This window comes from Lagenorhynchus albirostris, chromosome 19, assembly GCF_949774975.1.
Source record: "Lagenorhynchus albirostris chromosome 19, mLagAlb1.1, whole genome shotgun sequence".
NCBI lineage: Eukaryota > Metazoa > Chordata > Mammalia > Artiodactyla > Delphinidae > Lagenorhynchus > Lagenorhynchus albirostris.
The window spans coordinates 59,472,758-59,500,200 of NC_083113.1; the positions used below are offsets into that span (position 1 = coordinate 59,472,758).

The following is a 27,443-nucleotide window of genomic DNA, read 5'->3' on the forward strand; positions in this document are numbered from 1 at the left end:
CTCACATGGGCCACGGACACCTCTCCCCGTGCCTGCTGGCCCCAGGCCCTCCCCTGAGGACCACCCTGGCGGCATCAGTCGCCCCGCCCAGCGCCAGCTGCCACGCCTCGCGGACAGTTCCTTCTCAGTCACCAACCCCTCCTGAGCCAGGGTCCTGACACGGGCATCCTCACGTGGCTGGACTAGGCACCTGGAACCCGGGGCCCAGGCCAAGCAGAGCAGCCCTGCCCAGAGCCAACCACGCCCCCTGGCACCCTCGTTCCCACCGAGCCAGCAGGCGCCTGTGGTCTGGGCCGGGGTCCCCAGCTCCTCAGTCAGGCGGGGGTGGGAGAGCCTGACAGGGCCCCTGGCCTCGCGAGGAGGACAAGGGAGACGCGGGCTTGGGGGACCTGAGCCTCCCGAGGATGCAAGACCCTGAAGGACCAGAGGGGCGCCAAGCGCCCTGGGCGGTGGGCCTGAAGCGTCCTGGGGTCGGAGGAAGACAAAGGCTGTGCATCTGTGTGGGCTGACACCAGGCACCTGCTGCCTGAGAACACGCCAGAACCCAGCAGGGGAGTGGGCGTCCCATCGCCCCAGGCCAGCCCAGCCCCGCCTGCCGTTAAAGGAGCGGAAAGGCACCTGCGTCCACACACATCTGCCTGTCCTTACTCGTCTCTCTGGTGAACCTTCTTCCCTGGCATTTTGCTCTGCAATTTCTTTAATGCATGATTCTCAGTCCCCTTGATCCTCCAGAACCAGCTCAGACCGTGAGCTCGGTCTGAGACACCAGAGCCCTGAGGGAGGGGCTCTCCGGGGTCACCCAGCCGTGCGCACCGCGCTAGGCGAGACCTGCCGCAGCTGGACGGCCTGACCAGCCAGCCACTGGACACGTGCCACTAGTCTAGGAGCGCTGGAGACTAGAATTCAAAGCCGCGCGCAACGCACTCACTACCCCAGGGCCCATAAATCAACGCTGAGCACCTAGGGAAAAGTGCTAGGGTGTCGGGAGTTTTGGGGAGAGGAAGGAGTGGTGGGGAGGAAGGGGAGGGAGGAGTGGGGAGGGAGGGGAGGGAGGAGTGGGGAGGGAGGGGAGGGAGGCGACGGGTGTGGGAGGGCTGGGGGTGCCACCAGCTGGGGGCTACCTGAGGGCTTCCTGGAGGGGGAGGCTCCCGGTGAAGGCAGCGGCTAAAGAGGCACTGCCCCAGGCGCAAACCCCGACTGACTGGCTGTAATGACGCGATGCCCCCAAACAGGGAACCGCCCGCTCGGGCTCCACGTGAAGCTGAGCACAGCGTCTCCTCAGCTACCCGGTGGAACGGCCAGTGCGGCTTCAAAAAGTGCAAAGAGCCCTTCGTGTCCACGCACAAAGCTCAAGAAACTGCAAACAGGCTTCTTACCTCCACGATGGTGACTTCAGGTACCCCTGGGCCGTCCACTGAGTGCCGCTGGCTCCACCCAGCCCTGTGACAACCGAAAAACCGCCTCGCAGGCCGGTGAGGTGGGTGAGAGCCGCGCCGGAGGAGACCAGCACCGCGCAAATCGAGGGAAAACAAGCTCTGGGCCCGGTGCCTGCTGGGATGTCGGGAGGAGGCGGCGAACACGTGAGCAATTGAGTGGATACTAACTCCGCACACCTGCGCCCCTGCGGCCTGCGACCTTCACCAGAAACACGTGGGCCGCCGTGGGGCCCGCTCAGCCCGCAGTGACAGCCAAACCGCAGACCCAGAGCAAGCGGGGGGCTCCCCGGGGCCGAAGACCAGACGTCCCGGCAGGCGGCCCTGCCCTGGGCTCCTGTGGGGGGGAGGAGAGGTGTGACGGGGGTGGCCTGCGGGTGACAGGGCGGTGGTCTCCAGCTGGGCTTGTTTGGCAATCAGGGGAATCTCGGTCCGCTCAACTGGAAATGGTTTTCTCTGTAGCTAGTTTCAGGGGAACAAGTGGCTCTAATCTCAGCTAATCAACCACGAGATGGAGATCGGGGAGCTGGAGGCTCAGGGTCTGGCCTAGTCGTAGGTAACCCCGGGGGTATGTGGGGTCCTCAAGGGGGTCCTGAGGAAGAGTGAATCAACTTCACTTCATTCGGGGGAGTCTCTGCAGTAAGCCTTCTCCCAGGGCGCTTCGAGAAACAAGGCGTTTGTGAGGCTTCTTACTTGCCCCCGTTTTCTGGGAGCACAGGCTCAGAGGGGACGCCGCCCAGACACCCTGGCTGCTCCAGCATTTCCCAGGGGAGCCCACTGCCCCCAGGGCCCAGCGCTGAGCTGGGGAGTGTGGCGATGTCTCTGCACCCACGGCGGCCGCTGCTGGAGGTGGGGGGAGTGGGTGACCCACACAGGCTCCTGGAGAGGGGGCAGCAGGAGTCGCTGGGTCCGCCCGCGCTGGGCCAGCACCCGGCCCCTTTGGCATCCACCCCGAGGGCCACACACACTCATCACAGAGCAGAGCCTCGGTGGGGGGGGGGCTCCGAATGGCACCGAGTAAGCCAGCACCAGACGTGCTGTCCCGATGGCCCAAGGGCGCTGCACGGCACACCCCGCCCGGGGCCCTGGCACCGTCCCTTTTCCGAGCACTGTTTTGTGGGCCTGTTCCCAGGCAGCACCCGCTCTAACCTCTAACTGCTGCATCTACTCCCACGTGGCGACAGCTCCTCTGCGTCGTCCAGGACAGCTTGAGCTCTGAGCCGCCGCAGGTCAGGCTTCACACACGTCCCCGCGGGGCCTCCCAGCCCAGCTGGGAGTGAACCCCTGGTGTCACCCTCCACACACCAAAGCTGCCTCGCTTTTAGCCCCTCGGGGTGGGAAATCTACCAGAGCACAGTGCTGGCCCGTGTCCCCTTAACCTGGGGGTGCTGCCTGTCACAGGCGCTGTCACAGTTAAGGGCTGGGGCGCCCAGCGGGGGGGCTGGGGCTGTCTGCCTGTCCTGGCGCGTCCCGTAGCGCGGAGCGCGTTGTCGCGGATTTGTTTCCCACCCAGGGCAGTGCTCCCGCCGAGCAGCTCTGGCCCCTCTCCTGCAGGCGCCCAGCACCCCGGGCCCAGGCCCAGCGCTGGTATTTTTGAGGCTCCCCAGGGGGTGGAACGTGGGAACGGCTATTGTGAGAACCAGGAAATAGAAGTCGGAGCGACTGAGCGAGGGGCTTCAGGGGGAGGGCCTGACGCACACCAGGTCTGGGGAGCCCTGGACCACCCAGCAGCGCTCCTGAGAGCTGTGTGTAAAGCGAAGCCACAGCACAGGCTTACTCCTGGGCAGCGGGGCAGCTCTTTGGGGTCCTTTCTGACTTTCAGAAGTTCCCTTTTTTCCTTTGCAGGGGCGTGGGGTGCCCAAATTAACTTATTTCCTGATTTGCATCCATGTCCTGGGTAAGGGACAATAAAGCAGTCACCCTCCCTGGCAGGGACATGTCCCGATGCCAAAAGAAAGGAGCAGAGCGGTTCAGACAGCGGGACCGGCACAGCGGTGAGGCCGGACCCCCGTGACAAGTACCCTCCCTCGGCCCGGTCTTAACTGCGTGCAGGGGCACCCGAGCCCAGGTGTGTGACGGAGCGACGGGAAGAGTATCAAGAAAGGCCAGGAGGAGACCCGAAGGCTCACAGCGGGGGCTCGGTTTGGCCGGAGAGGTAACCTCAGCGTCAGGAGACTGTCCAGAAGGTACCAGAAACAAAGCCTGAAGCCAGGAACAGAGGAAGCAGGAAAAGCTGTCCCAGCTGTGCTGCGTCCGTCGGCGCCCACGCAGGAAGGCCTGCAGAGCTCGTCTCCATTTCACAGATGAAGGAAGAAGGGGCCACGGCTCAGGTCTCGGGACAGCAAGTAACGCGGCCGGGGCTGGCCTCTTAACGCCAGTGCCCAGACCTGGGCCCCGCACACCCTCAGTGGCCACAGGAGATGCTCACGCCCAGGCAGCCTCCATCCCTCGAGCTCAGCCAAGGTCAAGGTGAGGGCGCCCTCCGTCCAGTGAGGCCCCATCTTCTCATCGTCCCCCATCTGTCCCTCGGCTCTCTCTGGGGACAGACCCCACCACGGCCCCAGCTTTCAGGACGCCCTTCCTCCCTGACCGAAGTAATTCCCCATTCCCACCTCTTTCCATCCTGGAAGTCACATTTGGGCGACCTCTGGACACACAGACGTCCTCCCAAACAAGTGTCCACGGAAAATATGCTTTAATGAGCATCACCGGGGCCCAAGAGGAAAATAACTTCGGAGAGAACGGGGATGGGGTCAGGGACCTGTGACTTTGTGCCTTTTAACGAGCTTTGCGGTCAGGAGTTCAGCGGCTCACCCACAGGGGACAGGTGGCCGCCTGAAGGTCTCCTGGCCTGTTTCCTCATCAGTAAAACCGGGAGAACTGGAGGTCCCCCTTGACAGAGTCATTGCTGCGTTAGAACGGCTGCTTGTAGCAGGCTGGCCTGGAGCCCCTGACCGTCGGTAAGGACCACCAGGAGGAGGGTCCGGCGTGGACAGGCAGCAGGCAAGGAGCCAGAGGGGCCCGCCCGCTGCGGCTGTCACGTGACCACGGTCACACCCACTGACACCCACGCTCTCCCCTCATTGGTGGATCAGCAGGATGGACAGCCGCGAGCACCAATGGAAGGCCGGGCATCAGTTCGTACTGCTTGGCCGACACCATCCGGCCCCTGTAAATACGCCACGTCCTCCCCCGGGGCCCGGACGGCTCAACGCATAGCAGCAGGCCGCCCGCCGGGCCCTTGACCTGAGGGCTAGCTCTGGGGTCCCAGGTCCTGGCCGCTCGCATGTGGCCCTCGGCCCAGCGGAGCTTGGAGTCACAGGAGAGGTGACAACCGCTGATCTGTGTCCCCGCCCGCGACTTTGAAAGCACTTTCCATACAGAGTCTCGCCTGGGAAGTGGCGGGAAGAAACTGAGGCCTGAGGTTCTGAGAACCGGGCCAGGCAACGGTCCCACGCCCCAGCTGGCCCAGAAACACATCTGGCTCCCCCGCGGAGGGCTGCTTCTGCCACCTGACGCCTGAATTGTCAATGCCTTTGGCTGCAGTGTTCCACCCACAAAAGAGATGGAGTCCGAGAGAAGCCTGGGGCCTGGCCGTCCCACGCCCTGACCTGCCCCTCCGGTGCTGGGTGTAGAGGGCGGTGGTCAGCAAAGCGGGCCCCACGAGAGCAGAGCTTGAACACCTCGGGCGAGGGGGTTCAGGAAGGCTTCCTGTTTCTGGCTGAGGGCCCCAAAGAAACACAGCGCTCTGCTCTGTGACCCAAGGCAGCACCACTCAGGGCTTGTGGTCCAGGGACAGACAGAGCTCAAAGGGGAGGAGGCCGGAGGCCCGGGTACCGGCCAGCCTCAGCACATGTGAGTGGCGAGTCTGCCAGCGGTGTCTGGGTGTCAGCGGTAGAGCTGCGTACCCTTTCTATGTGGTACCAGGTGGCACCGTCCCGCTTGGAAAACGTCGCAACACGGGCTCTGCCCACAGCCAGACTGACACAGGCTATCATGAGAGACTGGAAATGCATTGCTGTAATACCCATCAGGTGGAAAACAGAGTGCTTAAACGAATGAATAATAACAGATGGAAGGTCCCAACTTTACACCAGTGAAGGCTGGCATCCTCCCAGCTTCTTCCTGCTCCTACCCCCCCCCCACTTCCAGAGGAGGGGAGGGAGCTACCCAAATGGAGTCCAGCCACTGGGCCAGAACTAGGACACGTGACCAGTCCTCGTTCATGGGGAGGGAAGGCACTGGGGACCTAGAAGAGCCGTTGACAAAGGAGTGTCTCCCCTCTCCTGGCCCTGCCAGCCACCAGCGGACAGGACCCAGCACAGGAGCAAACCGAGGGAGGCGAGAGGGGCTGGGCAGGGGGAGGGCAGCCCTCCGACGGTGCTGAAACCAGGCCCCTGCTCCTGGAGTGGGGGCCCAGCTGCCTGAGGGCCCGTGACCTCACTCCCGCGGGTCTGCGTCTTCTGGGGTCCACGCCGTAGCTGGTGGAGCTGAGGCCAGCCGTGCGCCTCTCTGGCTCCTCCATCCCGCCCCTGCACAGCCGCTGGAAGGCAGCCGGAACTTCGGGGACGTGAGGCTGTAGATGACGGGGCTGATGGCGCTGTTGGTGTAGACACAGGTGCAGCACAAGAGGAGCCCCCAGGGGTCCAGGAAAGGCCGGGCCACAAAGGAGTAGAGGAGCACCAGTGTGCAGTAGGGCATCCACGGACGGCAAAGAGTGGCACGACTACCACCAGCATCGGGGTGACCTGCAGGGCGGGAGGGCAGGGGTGGGAAGGCCCTGGCACCCGGCACACCAAGTGACCGAGGGACATGGCTCCTGCCTCAGGGCATGTTTGGTAAGTGATGAGAACGTTACTACAATAATCACTCAAACTACCACTGCGTATGGCTCTGTGCTACACGTTTCCTGTGCAGGAGCCCGGGGCCGGCATTCAGAGCTGCGCTGGTTGATACGCTCATGAAATAGCCCACTTCAGGTGGTAAATACTCACTGCCCTGAGCCCCCTGGCGCACCCTATCCCCCAGACCTCTCAGACGCCCAGCAAGTGAAGACCGGATGCCTGGAGCGGGGCCTCCGGCCCGGGGTGACACAGGAAGGCCCCAGGTGGACGCTGTGGCTGCGTCCCCTGCACCGGGCCCTCCAGTGGTTCTGTTTTCATCTCCACACGAAGGACGAGGAAGCAGGGAGTTCCCTGGTGGTCCAGTGGTTAGGACTCGGCACTTTCACTGCCAGACCCAGGTTCAATCCCTGGTCTGGGAACTAAGATCCCGCAAGCCACACAGACAAAAAAAAGGAGGAGAGGAAGCAGAGGCTCAGAGTGAAGGATGACACGGCACACGCACCATGAACCAGCTTCTCCTGCAGCCCGCCTGTGCTCACCACTGTCCTGAGTGGCCCAGCCAGCCATGGTCATATCCCCATTCTACACCCCAATCTGTTCTTTCAGCCCAGGAGTGAGTCGCCAGGCCCAGAAGACAATCCTGTCAGGAGGGGGGCTGAGGACAGGGACACTCTGGGCTCTTCCACCTCACTTCCAGCTGCCAGCCCAGGGTCCCGGCTTCTCTGTGAGGGAGGAGGGTCAATGGGAGGGGAAGGGGCACATGTCCTGGCCACCTCCGAGGGCAGCCTCCACTGACCCACACAAGGAGCTTCCTATGGGCCCCAGAACTGAGGGGAGGTCTCAGGGGGGCCTGTCATCTGCTCTAGGCTTGGGCCCTCCCCGCTGCCACCTTCAGGATGCAGGGGCAGCGGGTGGGAGCATGGAGCTGGAGCCGGCAGGCATAAGCTGTGTGACCTGGGGCAGCCCACTTAACCTCTCTGAGCCTCCCTCTTCCACTTGTGGCATCAGGAGAATAGCAGTGTCCTTCACGGGTCTGTGGAGGGGTAGTGGGGAGAGGGGTCCCCATGAAGTCGTCACTCTTTTGCCCCAGGAAGTTCGACATCTCTCTGTCCATAGCTTTGTGCTGGGGCCATGCTACACCCCGAGTGCAGCAGGCCTTGGCCGCTCTGTGCTTGTGGCTCTCCCTGTCTCTCCATCTCTCTCTCTGCCTCTGTCTCTCCTTCTCTCTCCGTCTCTCTCTCTCTGTCTCTCTCCCTCTGTCTCTCCATCTCTCCCTCTGTCTGTCTCTGTTTCTGTCTCTGTCTCTGTGTCTCCCTCTCTGTCTCTCCCCCTCCACTCACATCTCTGCTGCTCATCCACAGGGGCCCTCTCTGCTCAGCCTTCCCCCTGCCTCAGCCTCTCCGAGTGCCCGTGTGCTTACATGTAGGACCTGTGCACACCTGTCTCGGGCTCCAAATGTATGGGGATCCCCCTGAAACTGGAGAGGGTGCAGCCCCTCTGCTCAGAACCCCGGCTCCCTCCACTCAGAGCCAAGTGCTTCTGGGGCCCCCCATCCTTGCTGACCCTCGGTGCACCAGGCCCTCTCCCTGCCCCCCTCCCCCGCCACCTGGACCACTTCCCGGGTGTCTGCTTGGTCACCTCATATCTTTATTCAGTCATCACCTCAGCAAGGTCTTCCCGAACTTTCCCCTAAACTCCCACTCCCCCAGCCTCCATTTCTTCCTCTGACAGGGTCCATGTTTACTTGTACTGCCGTGAGCCCCGGGGGCGGGATGTATATCTTGTTCTGTTCTCCCCTGTGTCCCCGCACCTAGGAACTGGCTTGGCACACAGTCAGTGCCCAGGGGACACCTGCCGAGTGAGTGGGTGGACGAACGAGGAGCCAGCACCCCCTCTCTGTCCATTCACGCCTCTGCCGCATCTCCCTGCCTCTCTGCAAACCGACCCCGCCCACCCCTGCTCCCCACTGGCCACCCCTGCCCACCTGCTTCCTGGAAGAAGGGGAGCCTCTGGCCCCGGAGCAGCTGCCCGCTGCACCCCGCCTGGCCCACAGAGCTGCCTCCCCTGGGTTCCGGGCTCTGGCCAGTCCTCATCACCCCCGTGCTGGCCCCCGAGCTGGTCCCCGAGCTGTGGCAGGTGGGCCGGGGAGCTCTGGAACAAGACCCTCCCTATGAGACCTCCAGCAGGGCGTAACAAAGAAGACGGTGAAGTCCAGCAGGCAGATGGGCAGGAACAGGCTGTGGCTCCTGGTGCCCGTCAGCGTCCAAGGCCACCGGGAAGAACCAGAGCAGGCAGTAGACGGACGTGGTGCCCCAGACGCCGGCCACGATGCACACGGCCTGTGGCCGCTTTGGGTGTCAGATGGCGAGGCACCTGTAGGCCACAGGGCAGTCACCTGACCCACCTGCCGACCCCTGGGATTGGGCCATGGAGGGTGGTCCACTCAGCTAATCAGATTCCCCGATGGGGAACCAAATGTGGGCGCGACGGTGGAACTGCCCCTTTCATAGGGGACCTGGGACGCCGTGATGAGGCAGCTTCGGGGACTGGCAGAGCAAAGGTGCCGGTCTTGAGGGGACGGCAGGGCCGAGTCAGAAGGTGCAGCCCCTCGAGGTCCGGCCAGGCCCACAAGGTTCAGAGTGCCCTTGCGAAGACCTTGACCTTCGTGCAAATCCCAGGGTGGGTTTTCTACTGTCCACCGCCAAAGGTCACAGGCGGAGGGGTCAAGGACATTGCTACCCTAGATGGGCACAGCAGGGGAGAACCGGGACCGGGCCAGTGTATGGATGTCAGAAGGCCTCGCTTATGTCCCCGTTCTGTGTAGCCCTGGACGAGACATCCTAACCCTCTGGGCCAATGTGCTGAAGGCCACGCAGCTGGGAAGAGGCAGAGCTGGGCTTGAACCCGGTCAGTGGGTTTCAGCGTCCACATGCTTAGAGGCTAGATGGCCTCTCAGGTGTTAATTTCATAGCTGGAAGAGGCCCAAGAGACTGTCCAGTCCCAGTGCCCACGTTCCCGGTGGGGACACCAAGCCCAGAGAAGTGCAGGGTTGCCTTGGCATCCCGCAGCAAGTCAGTAGCAGAGGTGAGATGAGAGGCCCGCTTCCCGGCGCCTGCCCCCGCCCTTGCCGGTTTCCTGCAGGGTCCCACACAGCGTCCCCTCCATAAATGGGGAGCAGACTCAGTTTACCAAGGCTCGTGGCCAGGAAGTCCTGGCCTGCAGGAGGGGTTGGGGTGTACCTCCCTCTCCGCGGCGAACGCCGGGACGGAGGAGTTGGAGGCACGGATGCCCAGGTACCGCAAGCAGGTGATGCCCAGGCAGCTGGCGTGGCCGCAGACCCACTGCCCAGCCAAGCTTTGGGAGACGGTGGGCAGCCCGGCAGCCACCAGCACAGTAAGGTCTGCCAGGGCCAGGCTGACCAGGGAGCAGTTGGTGGGCGTGTGCATGTCCCGTGTGGTCAGCACCACCACGGCGTTGCCCACAATGCCCACGACGCACACAAGGAACCAGGAAGACCGAGACCATCTTGTACTCGGGGCTGGGGACGGCATCACTGGGAACCAGGGCCACGGCGCTGGGGCTGCCCGGCCCGCTCCCGTCTTCCATGATGGCTGTGCAGGCGCTGGAGAGGGAGGGGACTCCGGGAGGCGTCCACACCAGCGGCCGGGCCTCACGCTGCAGGACGAACACCTGCCTCTCCAGAGAGCCTGGCCCCACGGACACGCAGGGACCGGGCGCCCGTGACGTGACTGCTTGGCCAGGCGAGGGACAGAACAGGGATGCTCCTTCTGGCCTGTGCCATAAATACAGTCAGTGAGCCGCTTGCTCTGCCAGCCTCAGTCCCCTGGAACGTAAATGCAGACGACCGTCATACCTAAGATGCGAGACGGAGCGGAGGTTACCTGGGAGGACGCACCTCCGGAGCGCTCAGCGGCCAGCTGCCCCCTGTCACTAGGAAGCCACACAGCATGTCCAAGCCCCAGCCAGCTCGTCTGTGAACCTGGGGGAATCAAGACACCTGCTTCTCAGGGACACGGTGAGAGTCCCACAAAACGGCAGGCATGGAAATTTTGGGGCCCGGAGCCTGGCACCTGTCGCATGTCCGTTACTAATGTTAAAATTGAGGCTTTAATCACCCTGGGCCTCAGTCTCCCCATCCTTCAGGGGGTCCTAGCTCAATCCCGGGTGGGCTGTGCGGAGTGGATGAGACGGGAACACCCAGGGCATCCGCAGGGCCCCAGCCGCGGCTACGCCGGCTCTGCTCCCTCTTGCTCTGGAAACGCCAGGGTCAGCCAGCCCCCCTCCACCCATCGGGGTTCATAGGTACCCCTCTCTCCCTTCTCAGCTCCTGGAGTGATGGCAAAAAGGGTTTGTATCGTGAGCGGATTGAGGGGTGAAGTCACAGCTGGGACTCAGGCAAACGCGTGAAGGCCCAGGGCACACGCAACACTGATGCCACACGATACACAGCACACGTGCACACGCACACCACGCACCACGCACCTCCAGCCTTTAACCCCGTAGGTGGCACCAGCCAGCAGTGCCACGTGCCAGCTCCCTCAGAGCGCAGCCTCGCCCCTGGCAGCCCCGCCTCCCCGCTGGCCAGGCGACCCAGGACCAGAGCGGAGCCGGAGCTCTGCTGAGCAGACGGAGCCAAGGCTGACCCCACCAGAGCTTCACAGGGCGGCCCCCACTGCGGCCACGGGGCAGGGCCCAGGGTGCAGAGTTAGGGCGGGGCTGGGAGAGAGCTGGTGGCCCCAGGATGCCGGCCACACGCCCGCGCACACAGGCAATACACACACGACATACCCACAGCACACCTGCGCCGCACACGCGTGCAACAGTCACATGGTGTTCACACACGCGCATACGAATGCTGCCCGCACAGACAGCCCAACTGCCCCTGTGCACAGCAACACGCAGAAATGCAGACGCACACAACACACGCGAACCAAACCCCCTGCACAGCATACCCGCCACACACAACGACACACACACACACACGCACCCACTTCTGCATGCACACACTTACCCACGCACACCTGTACCCACAACACGGGGACCAAAAGCACACACAAGTACACAAATGCACATCACAACACAGGCATCGTGCTGCAGCTAAAGACACACCCCGTCCACGCTCACACACCAGGTGCACAAGCACCAGAACACACGCCACACATCTGTGCCCACAGGCGTCTGCAGACACTCCCACACGGATCCACGCGGCCTGAGGCCCCTCGCTCTCCTGGAAAAGAGCCTCTCTCCCGTTTAGCTGGAGGAGACGATGGCCCCAGGGTCACAGCAGCCGCCGCGACCCCAAAGCCGGCGGCCCGGGGTCAGGACAGACCCAGAGCTCTCCCAGCAGCCCCCCACCCCCGTGTGCAAGGGCCCCTGCGGCCCGGCGCTCATCCGGCGGTCCCTGCCGCCTCGGTGTCTCGGGGCCCCCCTCCTGTTCACCTCCATCCCCCTCCTGCCTGCGCGAGCCTGTCTGAACAAAGCCTTCCACCAGGCGGGCAGCCGGGACCACCGTCTCCCAGCTGAGAACTTAACCCAGCGAAGAGCCTCAGCACCTTGCTCCTGCCAGAGGGGGACAGAGGCAGAAGAGAGCCGATCCCACAGCAAGGCTTCTGGTTCTGCAGGCTGCAGTGCCGCCCACAGACGTGCTGCGTGCTCACACGCATGCGCCCCCGCCAACCTCTCCCCGCCCCCCCCCCCCCAAGCCTGCCGCCCTTGCGGGGCTGGAGGCAGCCGAGGCAGCTTCCCCCGCAGGGACACCTGTGAGAAGAAAGCCCAACCCCCTGCCTTCCCCAGGCCACAGGTTCGCCAGGCTGGGAAGGACCCCGCTAGCCCGCTGAGCCCCTAGAGCCTGACAGGAAGAGGCGGAGACCCAGGGAGGAGGTGGGGAGGGCGTGGACTGGTCCCCTTACCTGGGAGGCTGGGATTACCGGGGCGGGGGGCGGGGGGCTCCGATGTCTGGAATCTGAAGGTGAGTCTGGTGTGGGGACCGCCCCCCAAGGGCCTTCCACTGTGATCTGGAGAGGCGGAGGGGACCCTGAGCGGAGCGCCGTGCTGGCTGGGAGGCTGAGGCCCGGGCAGGGGTGCAGGAGCGGGACTGGGGCCCTGGCTTGGGGGCTCCAGGGGGCAGGGGTGCCCCGCCTTCCCTGCCGGGCTGGGGCTGCCGCTGTGCACCCCACGGCTGGCACACCTTCTTAGCCCGAAGGGGCCCCTCCGCCGGCTCAGAAAGCGGGAATCGCAGCTAGCACCCCCAAATGGCCAGCGGCCTGGCTCTTCCAAGGCATTTAAAGTGCAGATTCCGGTGCCAGGCCCGGATGCCTCAGGCTGGAGGGAGCTGGGTAGCGTGCGGTCCCTGGCCACCAAATGGAGCGTCCAGGCGAAGTGCCCTTGAACACGTCTCCCAGAAAGACCAGCGACACCTAGTGGCTTTTCTTGTTTCTTCACGTCTTGATTTTGGAGCACAGTATACTTAGAGAAAGGTGCACGAAACATGAAACCACGGTTGAATGAGTAAAGCGAGCACAAGGCTGCCACCGCCCGCCCCCACCCTGGGGGCGTCCCCATCACTGTCTTGTGTCGTGCCCGCCTCGGAGCTTTCTATAACCAGAGCCACTGCAACTGTGTCCTGCTTATTCCGCTGACACCGGCGGGTGGGGACTCCCCTGGCTGTGTTAACCAGCTCATCCGTTTCCCCTGCTGTGTGATTCTCTGCCGTAGGGCTGGGCTGCAGCATGTCCACGCAGGATGGACTCTCAGTGCACTTCTGGGTTGTTTCCAGTTTGGGGGAATCAGACGCCACTGTGGTGAACACTCCTGTACGTGAATCCTCGCTGAGTGCATTTTCATCTGCTTGGTCCCTAAGATGTGATTCCCAGGACCTGGCTGGACACAGAGATGCGTGGAGGCGGGGGGAGGGCCGCTGGGGAGGAGAAAGGGCGGCAGAAGCGACAGCATGTCGGGCTGGCTGTGGTCCCACTGCCCCAAACATGGCAGCCCAGCTGCCCACTGGGGCTGCCTGGAGCACTGGGAGGGCCACACGGAGGGCTCCGCAGTACCCGGTGGGCAGGGGATCTCCCTGGCTCTCCCTGCCACCCCTAGCCCACCTCCTGCACCTCTCCCCTCTCCTCCAGAATGGCCCTCCCCTGGGAATTCCACTCCCAGGACAGCTCTCGACTGCTGTCCTGCTGTCTGGTGCTGAAATCACCAGGCTGGACCACAATCTGTCTCCAGCCTCACATTTGGCCCTCGCGCTACACCACTCGCCTGGCTCTTGGGCGCAGGGCTCCTCTTTCTCTCTCTCGGGCAGGAAAAAGTTGCCAGAGGGGCAGAGGCATCGCCGCCCGGCACCTATGTATAGAATGCCTCACCCGCCCTGAGTTCTCACCCACGAGCTCACCTGTGGACAGACCACAACCCGCGGACTCTCCCGCGTCTCCACCCGCCGGGTGCCCCTGGAGTCCTGCAGCCAGCAACACCCCGCCCGAGCAGCCCAGAGACCCTCGGTGGCTTCTCCCAGGTATGACGCAGTTACGGAGCTCTTGTTCACAGTAAGACAACTTGCTGACAACTTAGATGTCCACTCAGAGTGGTAAGGACTTGATGCTATGTCCCCACGGCTGGATGTCTGGCAGTTAAAACAGATGTGGTTGAGAAAAACTGATTGGCACGCGATCCGTTGAGTTAAAGGGTGGGCTGCAGATCGTAGGTGAGCGCCCTCACCTGTTTGCAAAATGTATTCGTGTCTAGTAGCAGCCATCGTCCAGGAGCTTGGCATGTGCCAGGCGTGGGGCCCGGCCCTGGGCATCTTGTGTGGCCATCACAACTATCCCCTCATGGTGACGACTGTTATTGTCGCCGTTTTTCAGAAGAGAAAGCAGAGCCTCAGAGGCACAAGTTGGTTAGCTCAAAGCCACAGAGCTAGTCAACGGTAAAGCTGGTATCTGAACCCAAATCTCTCCTTCTACAAAGTTGGTGTCCTAGGCCACAGGCTCCAGAAATGTCTGGAGAAAAGGGACACCCAGCATCTGGGTCACCTTGTTTCTCTGTCTGCATCGATAAACGTGGGTTGATTCTGTAGTTAGGAAAAGAGACGAGGGATTTCCCTGGTGGCACAGTGGATAAGACTCCGAGCTACCACTGCGGGGGGCCTGGGTTCAATCCCTGGTCAGGGAACTAGACCCCACATGCGTGCCACAACTAAGAGTTCACATGCCACAACTAAGGAGCCAGTGAGCTGCAACTAAGGAGCCAGCCTGCCGCAACTTAAGACCACGTGCAACCAAATAAATACATATTTTTTTAATATATTGTAAAAAGAAAGAAAGTAAAAGAGATGAAATGCCCCACTGAAAGGCTGCCTGTCTCATGGGATCCTTCCTGCATTTGGTCCCAAGGCCCTCCACCTTGATGCCCTGCTACTCCCTGGAACCATCTAGACGTCTCCACGGCCCAGGCTCCAAAGCGTAAATGTCTGGTCCTATGTCAGAGGCCCTTCTGGCTGGTCGGTGGCCACTCTGTCTGGTTATTAATGAATATTTGAGCAGCACGCTGGGGTATTTTGGCCACGGGTTCTGCTGGAATCTGGGCAGAGAGGAGTGGATGGCTCCAGGCCAGGTGAGGAAGGGGTGGGGTGGGAGGTGCTCCTGGGGAGTGACGTGATGTCTGTGTCAAAGAAGACGGAGGCAGAGACAGAAGGCTGTAGGTATAAAGAGACTAGGCAGGGTGGTGCTTGAAAGGGGAAAAGTCACACTCAGGCAGTGAGCTCACACAGAGGCTGGGCACCTGTGGGTGGGGCGCCTGGTCCCCGCCATGGCACTGCCCCTGCCGCCTTGGTCGTCTGGTGCCAGGTGACTGGCCACCCCCAGCGCAGGACTGACGCTACAGCATGCTTGTTATCCCGCCTTTCTGCCGGCGGCTCTTCTGCATGTGAGGATGGCTGGGACGGTGTCCGGCTGCCTGTCTAGTGCCCACAGGGAGGATGGGCCGGCTGGACGGGGCCTCTGCCTCTCCCTGCAGCCAGACCAGCAGACAACCGGGCTCCCGACACGACAGCTCAGCACCCTGTCCCCTGCGTCGCCAAGGCCCAGCCAGACTGAGGGGCTGCTGGGGAGCTCAGTCCTCGCAGGCAGGCAGGATCCCTTGGGGCCGTCCTGGAGCCCAGCCACCACAGTCTACTTGTCTTCAGCATAGGAAGCTGCCGGCTGGACCACAGCATGGCCTGCGGGTTCACATGGGCTCTGTTGGTGGCCGAAGTGGAGGAGGGTGTTGGGGTGTGAAAGTGCCGCACCCGGGTTGTCCACCGTGGGAGGGAACCCAGGGTCCTCGATAAAGGCCTTGAGGTGGGAACTGAGCTGACCTTCATCCCTTAGCTCAGTATTCACTCATCAGGACCTCCCTGGTGGCCCAGCGGTTAAGACGCCGCACTTTCACTGCTGAGAGCATCAGTTTGACCCCTGGTGGGGGAACTAAGATCCCACAAGCCGTGCGGCGAGGCCAAAAGAAAAAAATCATTCATTCATTCACCAGAACCAGCCTGCCCAGGCCCTGCTGTGCGAGGGGCCCTGGGGCCACAGAAACAACACAGCTTCAGGCGAGGAGGTCCCAGGACCCCTTTCCCCTAACCTCCCAGCAGCCTGTGAACCTCATGAGGCAGGGGCAGGCAGCCACCCGTTGGCTGGGTTTCAGGGTTGCCCCTGGATGTCTCCAGGGAGGGAAGGAAGCCAGGTGGGGTCGGTGCCGGGAACCCCATGAGGCCAGGATGGAGCCTGGAGGGACGAGGGGTCCCACGGGGTCAGCACCCCTGACGGTGGAGCCCATCCTTTCCTGAGAGTAGAGCCCTCTCACTGCGTCTGCATAGGGGCTGCTGCGATGTGAGTGGGGTCTGGATGAAGATGGGGGAGTGTGCACGTGTGTGCACGTCAGGGCCCGCACATAAGCCTGCGCCCACCTGTGCCCTTCACCACGTGACCGTGAGCTAGTGCAGGGGACGGACAGCATTTGAACGTCCAGGAGCCTGAGGCCCTCCCAACATGGGACCCCAAATGCCCGGACTGGCGCGCCCTCTGGTGGCTGACTGGCATCCGGTCGCTTGGAGAGGCGAGGACGACTGGTTCCCTCCTCCCGGTGGATCCGTCCAGCAGATTCATTTTCGCATATGGGGCTTTCAGACAGAAGCCCTCGTGCGGGGCTCACCCTCGCCCCTGGACAAACTCATAAAGACACACACGCATACGCTGAGGCATTTGGGGCGGGGTCGAGGGGATGAGCCCTGAGCGAAGGCAGAGGGCAACGTGAGCCCTGCACCCACCGTGGCGTCGGGGCACAGAAAGGAGCAAGCACAGCGGTGCTGAGCTGAGGAGGCGGGACACACCGGTGGGGCTCGAGGGGAAGCTCCCACCCTGGGGAGAACCTCAGGAACCAGCGGAAAGCACCTGGGGGGGAAGGGCCGCGGCGCGGAGCCAACAGTGTGCGGCACTGGGAGAGACAGGTTGCAGATGGAGCCTGCGGACGGGGAGGTGGGCGTAGAAGGCCTCCTCCCCGGGAGCACGGACCAGCCCTGGTGACTAGAAGCAAATCTTAACAGGGCCCAGTGATCTGCTAAAACCACCTGCCGGGAAGCATGAAGCCTCGCCTTCTTTGGGAGTAGATAATTCATCCACAACTTCCCACAGCAAATTGAAAATACAAGGCGTGTGCTGAAAAAGGGCCAGCTCGCTGAAAACCAGGGGAAACGCGGCAGACCCCCGGGTGATCCAGACGCAAGAGCTGTCAGACGGGGGTTTTCAAATAACCGCCTGCCGCGCCCTTCTTGTCAGTGCCTTGCTTAGGAGCCTCCCGTGGCCCCATGGCTCCTCAGCGGGGCACCCAGCGCCCCCTCCCACCTCGGAAGCAGCTTCGCTTCACCCCTGTATAGATTTATGTATAGATTTCTACACAGAAGCTTGGGATCCATATGTTACAATGCTAAACAATTACAATCTTGGGCTTCCCCGGTGGCGCTGTGGTTGGGAGTCCGCCTGCCGATGCACGGGACACGGGTTCGTGCCCCGGTCCGGGAAGATCCCACATGCCGCGGAGCGGCTGGGCCCGTGAGCCATGGCCGCTGAGCCTGCGCGTCCGGAGCCTGTGCTCCGCAACGGGAGACGCCACAGCAGTGAGAGGCCCGCGTACCGCAAAAAAAAAAACAAAAAACAATTACAATCTTGTAAGTATTGTGTGATATTACAATCACCTGTAAACATTTGGGCCATTTCTGGGTTTTGCCTTTGTTCTTTCGGTTATTACGAAGAGACCTATGAACATCGTTGCCGGGATGGGCAAGAGAGTCCCAGGCCAGTGGTTCTTACTCTTTCCCGGGGCCTGTTAACCTGCAGGCCGCTGGCCCACAGCCAGAGATTCTCAAGCAGCAGGAGTGGGGCAGGGCCTGAGAATGTGCATTTCTAACAAATCCCCAGGTGCTGTTGCTGTTGACGATCCAGGGACCCCGCTGTCTAGGGTGGAGCTGCTGATCCCGGGCTCTGCTCTCACTAATGCCAGGCTGTTTCCCAAGGTGGTCGTGGCCCAATGCAGATTACCACACCTTTAAGTTCCCATCCAGCGTTCCACGATTATGGCCGTGCAGATGTCTGTCACAGCCCATGGCCACAGCTATTTTAATGTAGGCCCATTGGCTCAGCTGACCCAAAGGCCCTTGCCTGATGGGACCACACGTATTGTCCCACAGAATGTGGGGGGATGCGCCAGTTAATATCACCGTGGCTGCCGGTGACAGTGACCCCAAATGGCCAGGGCTGGATGAAACAGATGTTTACGTTTCTCTTTTGTCACAGCCACAGCCAGAGTACCTTAATCTGGAGACAGCCTCATTCACTAGGTCACTTGGGTTTTGTGGTCCGACTGCCTGGGGTGGAATCCCAGCTCTTAGATGTTACAGTTTCTATTTCCCTGACTATAAAACGGAGAGAATGGTGGGGCTGCCTCCCAGGATTCCACGAGATCGCTGGGCACCAGACCTGCTGTGAGTCCATGTAAGGGCAGATGTTTGTGCCTGTCACCTCCTGTCTCTTCCTTCCCTCCTGAGAGGGAGGCAGCAGGGGTGAATAGCCCCACTTCGCAGAGCCGGAACACTGAGTCCTAGAGAGCACTGCTTGCATCGTTATACTTGGGGAGTCAGTGGCTCAAAGTCGAGGATTTAGATTCAGAGAGACCTGGGTTCTAATCCCACCTTGGCCATTTTCTGTCTTTCTAAATGCACCTCCCCGCCCTCCCCCATACACACACACACACACACACACACACACACACACACACACACTCTCCAGATGTTGAAAACACTGTGATTAGTAACCCCAGGTGGGGGGACGGCGGGGGGGCGGCAGCGGCCCGGGGGTACAGAGCCGGGGCAGCACACTCAGGGTTGGGTTTTATCTGGGGGCAGAGGGAGCTGCTGGAGGGGTCTCAGGCCGGAGTGATGAGATTGGAACCAATCCGAGATTTAGACACGTGGCTCTGAGTGCCAGGAGAGGGTAGGGCTGGGGCAGTGTCACACTGGGAAAGGGGGGAGGGGCTGGAGCTGTGGTCTTAATCCTGGCAGGTGGTGAATGTGGCTGGATCCAGAGGCGAGGGGAGGGAGAAACGGGAGGACACTCAGAGATTCACCTATGAGGAGTCCCCTCCCCCAAGCCTTTCCCACCGCCTCTCAGCTCCCACCCACCTCCTGTCCTCTACCATCTCCCTTCATTTCTTTCCTTTTGTTTTTTAATTTTCATTTATTTATTGATTGATTTTTGGCTGCGTTGGGTCTTTGTTGCCGCGCACGGGCTTTCTCTAGTTGCGGTGAGCAGGGGCTACTCTTCGTTGCGGTGCGCGGGTTTCTCATTGCGGTGGCTTCTTTAGTTGTGGAGCACGGGCTCTAGGAGGGCAGGCTTCAGTAGTTGTAGTATGCGGGCTCGGTAGTTGTGGCTCGCGGGCTCTAGAGCGCAAGCTCAGTAGTTGTGCACAGGCTTAGTTGCTCTTTTCTTAAAGAGATTCTTAAAAAAAGAATAGCTTTATTCTTAAAGAGCTTTATTTCTTAAAGAGCTTTATTTATTTATTTCTTAAAGAGCTTTATTTATTTCTTAAATAGCTTTATTTCTTAAAGAGAGTCTTAAAAAAAGAATAGCTTTATTGAAGTATAATTCATATGACATAAAATCTACCCTTTTTTAAATTAATTTTTATTGGAGTATAGTTGCTTTACAATGTTGTGTTAGTTTCTACTGTACAGCAAAATGAATCAGCTATACATATACATATATCCCCTGTTTTTTGGACTTCCTTCCCATTTAGGTCACCACAGAGCATTAAGTAGAGTTCCCTGTGCTGTACAGTAGGTTCTCGACAGTCGTCTATTTTATACCTACTGTCAATAGTGTATATGTGTCAAACCTAATCTCCCAATTCCTCCCACCGCCCAAAATCTACCCTTTTAAAGTACACAATTCAATGGTTTTTAGTATATTCACGAAGTTGTACAACCAGCACAACTGCCTGACTCTGGAATATTTTCATCACCCCTAAAAGAACTTTTGTCCCCATTAAGTGCTCATTCCCCATCCCACCACCCCCAGCCCCTGGTAACGTCTCACCTACTTTCTGACTCTGTGGATTTGCCTCTTCTGATATTCCATGTAAATAGAACGTATTAGTCAGCTCAGACGACCATAACAGATACCGCAGACTGGAGGGCTTCAACTACAGACATTTATCTCTCACAGTTCTCTCGAACCTGGAAGTCCAGGCTCCGGGCTCTGGCGAGAGCCCCCTTCCACCTTCTTGTGTCCTCTTACGGTTGGACTACGGCATCTCTTCTTAGACAGAGTTCAGTCTTCTGTATGGCTGAGTAGGACTCTACCGTATGGATGGGCCACATCTTTTTTTTGGCCGTGCCACACAGCTTGTAGGATCTTAGTTTCTGGACCAGGGATCGAACCTGGGCCTTTGTCAGTGAAAGGGCCAAGTCCTAACCACCAGACCCCCAGGGAATTCCCTGGACCACATTTTACTGAGCCATCATCAGTTGATGGACACCTAGGTTGTTTCCACTCTGGGGCTGTTGTGAATAACACTGCTGGAACATTCGTGTACAGGTTTTTGTGCACACATTTCATTTCTCTGGGAGTGACATCACCGGGTCAAATGGTAGCTCCATGGCAATGCCCTCAATTTCTTCTCTCGCTCATGCATTCACACATGGTCCACTGCAAAGTGAAAACGTGGGCCCCTTGTTCAAAAATGATTAAGAGTCTTAAGGCGAGGACAGCAGAGCATTCGACCAAGCCCAGGGTCCCTCTAAGGGCAGGTTCCTATTGTAACATGGACAGTTTCATGCTCTGCAGTAGGCTCGGTGTGGCTCCACCCTGATGGTTGTGAAGGCAGTTGGTAAGCTGTAAAAATACTCCCAATGCCACATGATGTCCTTCTGATCAAGGACATTAAGCTGATTGCATTTAATAAGCTACAGAGCTGTTTATCCACATGGAAAGAGTGTAAAATTTTAAGCTCTGATATTTAAACGCAGTATCTTTTTTGTTGTTGTTGTTGTTGCAGTATGCGGGCCCCTCACTGCTGTGGCCTCTCCCGTTGCGGAGCACAGGCTCCAGATGCACAGGCTCAGCGGCCATGGCTCACGGGCCCAGCCGCTCCGCGGCATGTGGGATCTTCCCAGACCGGGGCACGAACCCGTGTCCCCTGCATCGGCAGGCGGACTCTCAACCACTGTGCCACCAGGGAAGCCCCTAAACGCAGTATCTTTAAAAAATGATTAACTTTTGTGTTGAGCTGATTATTTTGTTTTTGTTTCTGTTTTTTGAGCTGATTATTTTTAAGAAATCAGTGTTAAAAATTCAACTGAGTAAACTTGAAGATCTAATTAGCTTTATTCAACAGTTTATGAATCAGGTTGCATGCCATCTAGCAAGCAGAAAGGCTTCTAAAAGCTGTACAAAATGGAGGTTGTTATAGGCACAGGAGGGTGGGACAAGGAAGTTAAAAGGGTGGGTTACTTCCAGCAAGGGCACCTTCCTTCTCTTAAGGGATGCAGGGGTCTTAGGCAGATCACCTCCCTAGTGCTGACTGATGGGTTTAAATTACCACTCTAGGGAGAGGCTACAACTTCAATTAAATTAGGTATTAAGTCTTGATAGGCTTAGCATACGTGACTTCATTTTGGACCTGTTGCTACTTTTTAACAACATTGGGAATAGTTCTAAATGCTTAAGCTTTCAGTGGTCTATGTCCTTTTGCCAGCCGGGAGTCCTATTTTTATTATTTGCTATGGGGAAAATCCCACCCTGGACCTCTCATTTTAAGACAGCACACAAAAAAAATATTTGCTTTTCAATTTATAAGCTAATTAAGGTTGATTTTTACTACTGAGAACTTTATGGTGCTTCCAGCAAATAGGTTACAAGCCACAGTGTGGTAAAGTCCACCAGGACTCTATGAAATTTTCTTTTTAGTTGATCCTGTTTCTTAACCCAAAGATAACACCACAAAATGATGAAGCAAACTTTTCAACACTGGATTGCCTACAAAAAATAATAATAAAAATTAAATGTTTAAGCTTTGACATTTAAACTCAATATCTCAAAAAAAAGATTAAATTTTGTGTTGGACTGATTATACTTGATAAAGCAGGAACTATTTAGTCGCACAGAAATAGTTTTAAAAAAATGTTTAGGCTTCATTCTTTCAAAGATTTCCTAATTGAATCACCTGGATACATCATGCTTAAGATTCAGTCAGAAATACACCAGAGATGCTCTCTAAAATAATCGGTGGGAGGTTGGATGAAACAAAATGATTAATCATCAATAGCATTACGTACTTATTTGTGTCTCGACATCACATCAACTCTGTTAATTTTATTATGTCGTCATTTCTTAGAATATTTGTTATACAAATAAAAATAGTTTCTTTGTAAAAAAAATGTTTAGTCTTTGACATTTAAACTCAGTTTCTCGAAAATGATTAATTTTTCGTTGCATTGATTATATTTAACAGAGAGGGAGCTATTTAGTCCCCGGGAAGAAGTTTAATATGTTTAAGGTTTGCTATTTAAACTCATTTCCCGGAAAGGATTAACTTTGGCTGGGACCTCTTCAGCCAGAACTTAGCAGGTAAGTTCCGAGCCCCGAGGTCGCAGGACCCACCTCCGCGGGTCCGCTACCGCCAGCAGAGCGCACTGCCAGGTGCGAACCGGCGCTCGCGGGTCACGAGACCGCTCGGCTCGCGAGGCCCTCCCTGCGCCTAGGCGGGCGGAGCGCCGGCTCGGAGATCCGCCCCAGGGGCGGTGCCCCGGCCGCGCCTGCGCCGTACTATCTCTGGCGGGCGCGCGCCGCGGGGCGCGCGGCCGCGCGGAGGCCGGAAGGAAGCGGACGGAGGGCGTGGCAAGCGAGGGAAGCCCGCCGGGCCGCAGACAACCGTCGCGGCCTGATGACGTCGCACAATGGCCGGCCCCCGCGGGTAGTGGAGCCCGTTTGTTCCGCCCGCGTCGCGCCTCAAGCCGGAGCCTGTGAGGAGCGGAAGGGCTGAGGGACCTCATCTCCGCGCCGCCCCGACACCTGCGAAGCCGTGGCCCCCTCTCTGCCCTTGCGCTGAGGTAAGTGATGGCGATGGCGGGAGGCCGGGCCGGCGGGAGGAGGAGGCCGAGGCGGCCGGGCGGGGAGCGTGGCGGCGGCGCGGAGCCGAGGCCCGGGAGCCCCGCCGCCTCCGCCTCCGCCTCCGGGGAGCGCTCCAGGCTGCCTCCAGCCGAAGCGTGGCTCTCGGGCCCCGGGAAGGGGAAGCTGAGCTAGGCACGATCCCACGTTCCTTCCGGGCGAGCCGGCCTGGGGGTCCTGGACCCCCTCAGGTCGAGCGCCCGACAGCTGCTTCCGCTCTCTGCAGTGGGGTTGATCTCCCGAAGCTGTCATTTCTCTTCCGGGATATTCGCGTGGCATTGCTTTCCGCCCACAAGGATGGGGTGGGGGGCGGAAGGAGGCACACGGGTTCGCCCTCCGGATTGGGGATAGGCTCTTCCGGAGCTTTGAGCTCCCCGGAGCCTCCTGGAACTTGCTCCCTCGGCTTCCCGGAGGCACAGGTAGGACCTATTGGCTGTGTCCCAAGACGCGAGCCACTCTTTGGAATAAAATTCCTTGTGCCCCTTTGGTTAAGAGCCCAAAGGATGCCGGCTCATTGCTGGGAGAACCTAAGACTTAAAGACTTTCAGCCTTACTCCTGCTAAGACTTCAGTGTTACTGACTACTTCATGACAGCTGAGTTTGCCGGCTAGAGTGGTTGATCATCTTAAATGAGCTGTTCAGCTCTCTATCTGTGAGAGCAGGTCAGTTCTTCAGATCAATTTGGGGAGAATGGACGAAGGGAGCATTTAGAGACATAGCAGTGCTGTCATCTTTTCTCCTTTGATTCTCATCTCCTTCGTGTTGCCTGTGGAGTGGTCCTGTCCCAGAGCAGAGGTTGGGATTCTCAGGGTGAGCCTGGACCCAGGCTGAGTCCCGCTTCCCAGGCAGGGGAGTCTTTGCCTGATGATTTTACAATCTGAGCACATGTGTGGAGCCCAGCCAGCTCTGGAAACCAATCAGGTGTGTCCCAGAGGCTGGAACTTGTCTCCGGTTCTGGGTGGGAAACGATCAAACACTGAAGAGGTTTTTTCCTTTTTCACAGATCATCTCAAGGTGAGTGCTTCCTCCCTGAGGAGTCGTTTGATGTCAAGTTTAGTCAGTTTGGGGATGGTGTCTATCACCAACCTTGACATCCTTCCTTTGGATGTTGTAAATCCATGAAATTATGAGTCTGAATTTTAACCAGATGTACCAGAACTTGGGCATTCAGATAGGGACTGCTCTGTTAAAAATCATTATCCTGGAAGGTTAGGCTTGTATTTCATTGGTGCTCCTTTGCCAAAACCTCTTTGGAACTGCTGTTTTGGTAGTAAATATACAAGCCGTAGTAAATATACAAGCCATAGGAGAAAAGTCAGTCTCATTCAATACTCACACCCCATGTTTGACCAAAACCCATCTTACCTGGCTTGGGAACTCACCTCACTTACCAGACCAGGCTCTGAACAGCTTCCTGCCGTTTGTCAAAGTGACCCACCGTGAGAGAGGGAAGACTTGCTGCCACTGAGAGTGCCAGGGGAGTGTTCTGCAGGTTCCAAAGGTTGCTGAGAAGGAAAAGCTCCCACCTGTTGTGTACTGTACCAGTGTCCTTGCAGTCAGGGCGCAGCCTTCCAGAATGACCGCTGGGAAACGAGGCAGCACCCACTCTGTCTCAGTTCTAGAATAGTCTTCTAAAAAGTAGGCAGTTACTTCAAGTTTCTTTCTGGCGTGCAACAGGTAGTTTATCAAGTAATGAGACTTTGTGATTTATTCAAGCGGCGTCTCTCAGTCCCCGTCTGCCAGTGTAGTACGCTGTGGAGACACAGTGATGGACACTGTTATTCTGTTCTCCAGGCAAGTTCACTGTCTTGTGGGTCAAAGGACTAAAGAGTTCTAAACTTTGCCAAGAACGCTCGATGACGGGTGATTGATTGTGTGAGAAGAAAAGACTGAGTAAGAATAGTGAGTCTGGGGGTTGTGAAGACGTGCAGACGACCCTCCATTTCACTGTGTGCATTTAATAGACCACATGGTTTTCTTGGCTCCTGACACAGAGCACGTACTCAGATATTGGCCAAATTGAATTAATCTCAAAACAGGACACCGACGCCCAGAGAGCCAGTTAACTCGCCCAGAGCGGGGCCCGGAACACACACCGTCTTCTGACCCCCAGGGACACACCCCTTCTGTGCAGCGGGGTGTGACTCAGGTTGCTTCTGATAAGCAGGAAGATTCTTTGGCATGTTTTCCTCTGCAAGCTGTTCACCTGTGTGTAGCCTCAGATTGGAAAATCCCAGGAGGTTCCACAGGGAAAGAAGAGATGGGACCCCTTTGCTCAGGAGATTGTCAGAGCCTCCTAAGGGTGACTGTGTGTCCCAGTATGCCTAGGACAGCCAGGCTCATGCCTGCTGTAATGGTTAACAGTGCCCCCTTTCAGTCTCAAACACGCCCCCAAGTTCAGACAATAAGTTATATGGTAGCTCTGCTACCAAGTGCCAGCCATTTGCTGAGCTCGGAGAACCCGGGTGATTCTGAGCCCTTCCACTCAGGACCTTCATGGGGCCGGGGGCGGGGGGTCTCCCAACAGACTTTGCAAACAGATAGTTGGGGTATACAGTGTGGCGAGTTCGGGTATGTAGTAGAATAATGTACAGCGTACTTAGGGCAGGAGTGCTCAGTGGGTGGACCTCAGGAGATTTTGAACTCTGAAAGTGGGGGATAAATTGTGTATGTTCAGGTTTTTCTAGGGAGAGGAGCCATCCCCTTCCTCAGATTCTCGGAGCAATCCGTGCTGCCCAGAAGGCTGACAGCGCTAGTCCTCCCCGGTAAGAACAGGTGCACACAGGGCCTTTCGCTCTACCACCTTCTGGTCAGCACTGAAAACGGCCGGTGAGAGGAGGGAAGTTAGCTTTGTGCTTGGAAGGCTGAAGTGAATTCCATAGTACAAACTTTGGGGGGCGTGCAGGCTCCGCAAGTACTTCTTTTTTACACACAGTGCAGCAGCCTCAGGGTTTGAATCGGAGGCAGCATTTCCCGTGGTGTCGGTGTAGAAGTGTGCACCTTTGTGAGGGCTTCTTTATGAGATCCACCTTTAGTGTAAGTGCCTAAGGTTCAAGCTTTAGACACATTTAAAATAAAAGTGGCTGGTGTCACAAGTTTGATCCCATATGGTCATCACTGTTCTTTAATAGTCTGTATGGATCATATAGTTACTTTTCCATCTCCGTGAAAATGTGTCTTTTTGGTTCTAGAAGGGCTAAGATAGCAACGTAGACGGATCAGCACAGACCTTTAGAAGGGAGAAAAGAACGACAGGCAAAAGGTACTGCTTCAGTAGAAGTCCCCAACTTATGTGAGGGCTCTGTTCCAAAAAAGAACGTGTAAAGTCAGTTAGAGCTTGGGTCCCATCTTCCTGTCGAAACAAGGGCGGTAGGTGGGGATTAGTCCCTGGGCAGGTAGCAGGAGCTGGTTTCATGCATCGGGCCGGCGCCAGCACTGGGCACCTGCTCCGGCAGCCGCTCGGAGATGCAAGCCCCGATCGCGCCCCGTGGCCACGTGCCTTGGTTTCCTTCTCTGTGAGCGGGGCAGCGCCTGTTTGCAGGGTTGATGCGAGGAGCTGGGTCGAGTGCCTGGTGGAGTAGTGGTCTCTCAGCAGGTGGGGGACTTGATCTTATCGCTCACGTGGTCGTGCACAGGTGACTATCTGGCGTGTGCTGGATGGCTGTTTCCTGAGCACCCAGGAGGCTGACCGCAGGCTGGTGGGGAGAGGGGTGTGGGTATTGGAAGCCAACAGGCTGATCTCATTTAGGTGTCGCAACGACTTCTACAGCGGGTGCTGTTTCCCCGTATTTCAGATGAAGAAACTGGGGTCTGGCAAGTTTACATAATTTGCCCAAGACCCTAAAGCTGGGGAGCAGCAGCGCCGGGATTCGGGTTCTGACTCAGAAGCCCACACTGTGTGCCCTGTTCCATGTGTCCCAGAAAGACATGGCCCACTTGCTTGATCATATAGTTGAAGTTAGGCATTCTCTCTCCCATTTCTTCCCCTAGGATTTAAATCGAAGTTTGCCAGAATAGAAGAGCAGTTTGGTTGGACCTAATCATGACAATGAAACCTTTTGGCACCTGGGCCCCAAGAAGGGGCTGCTATCAAGTTACTAGTGAGGGAGCCTCTGTGCCGTGAACAGGATAATATGTTGCAAAGCTAGAGTATCAGTTTTGTGGATTTTAAACTAGTGTAAGGGGACACTTAATTTTGATTACCAGTTGATTGATTTCAGAGGTGACTTGGTTCCCAAGGTTGCCATTAGCCTGTATGATGTGAGAATCAGAATTTGTCAGGTTTCCAGTAGGGATGTGTCTGAGGCTCAGCGACCAGCTGCACGTGACTGCCGGCCTACAGGGTCCCAGGTGCCAGCCTGAGCAGCTGGGGAATGAAAGTCCCTGCCCTTCTGTGGAGAGGTTTCGTTATATACAATGTAATCAGAACTGTACAAGGGTAGGCATAGGAT

At 58.0% G+C, this 27,443-nt stretch overlaps 1 protein-coding gene and 3 long non-coding RNA genes across 5 annotated transcripts in view; 3 read left to right on the top strand and 1 right to left on the bottom strand.

The window, feature by feature from the left end:
* Positions 1-4,218: 4,218 nt before the first annotated feature.
* On the bottom strand, positions 4,219-12,671 carry LOC132509995 (uncharacterized). The gene is made up of 5 exons (XR_009537201.1): positions 12,484-12,671; positions 12,208-12,312; positions 11,738-11,857; positions 8,262-10,151; positions 4,219-6,181 (listed from the first exon to the last, which is right to left on the bottom strand). It is a non-coding gene; the product is annotated as an uncharacterized LOC132509995 (long non-coding RNA).
* On the top strand, positions 9,596-11,904 carry LOC132509996 (uncharacterized). The gene is made up of 3 exons (XR_009537202.1): positions 9,596-10,313; positions 10,623-10,645; positions 11,790-11,904. It is a non-coding gene; the product is annotated as an uncharacterized LOC132509996 (long non-coding RNA).
* LOC132509994 (uncharacterized) lies at positions 12,000-15,325 on the top strand. The gene is made up of 3 exons (XR_009537200.1): positions 12,000-12,098; positions 13,013-13,811; positions 14,689-15,325. It is a non-coding gene; the product is annotated as an uncharacterized LOC132509994 (long non-coding RNA).
* A 7,444-nt stretch (positions 15,326-22,769) lies between these two features.
* ZC3H18 (zinc finger CCCH-type containing 18) overlaps positions 22,770-27,443 on the top strand; it is a 51,248-nt gene continuing 46,574 nt past the window's right edge. For both annotated transcript variants that reach the window (XM_060132516.1, XM_060132517.1), the window contains exon 1: positions 22,770-22,934. The gene's annotated coding sequence lies outside the window, so the exon portion shown is untranslated. The remainder of the gene's footprint in view (positions 22,935-27,443) is intronic.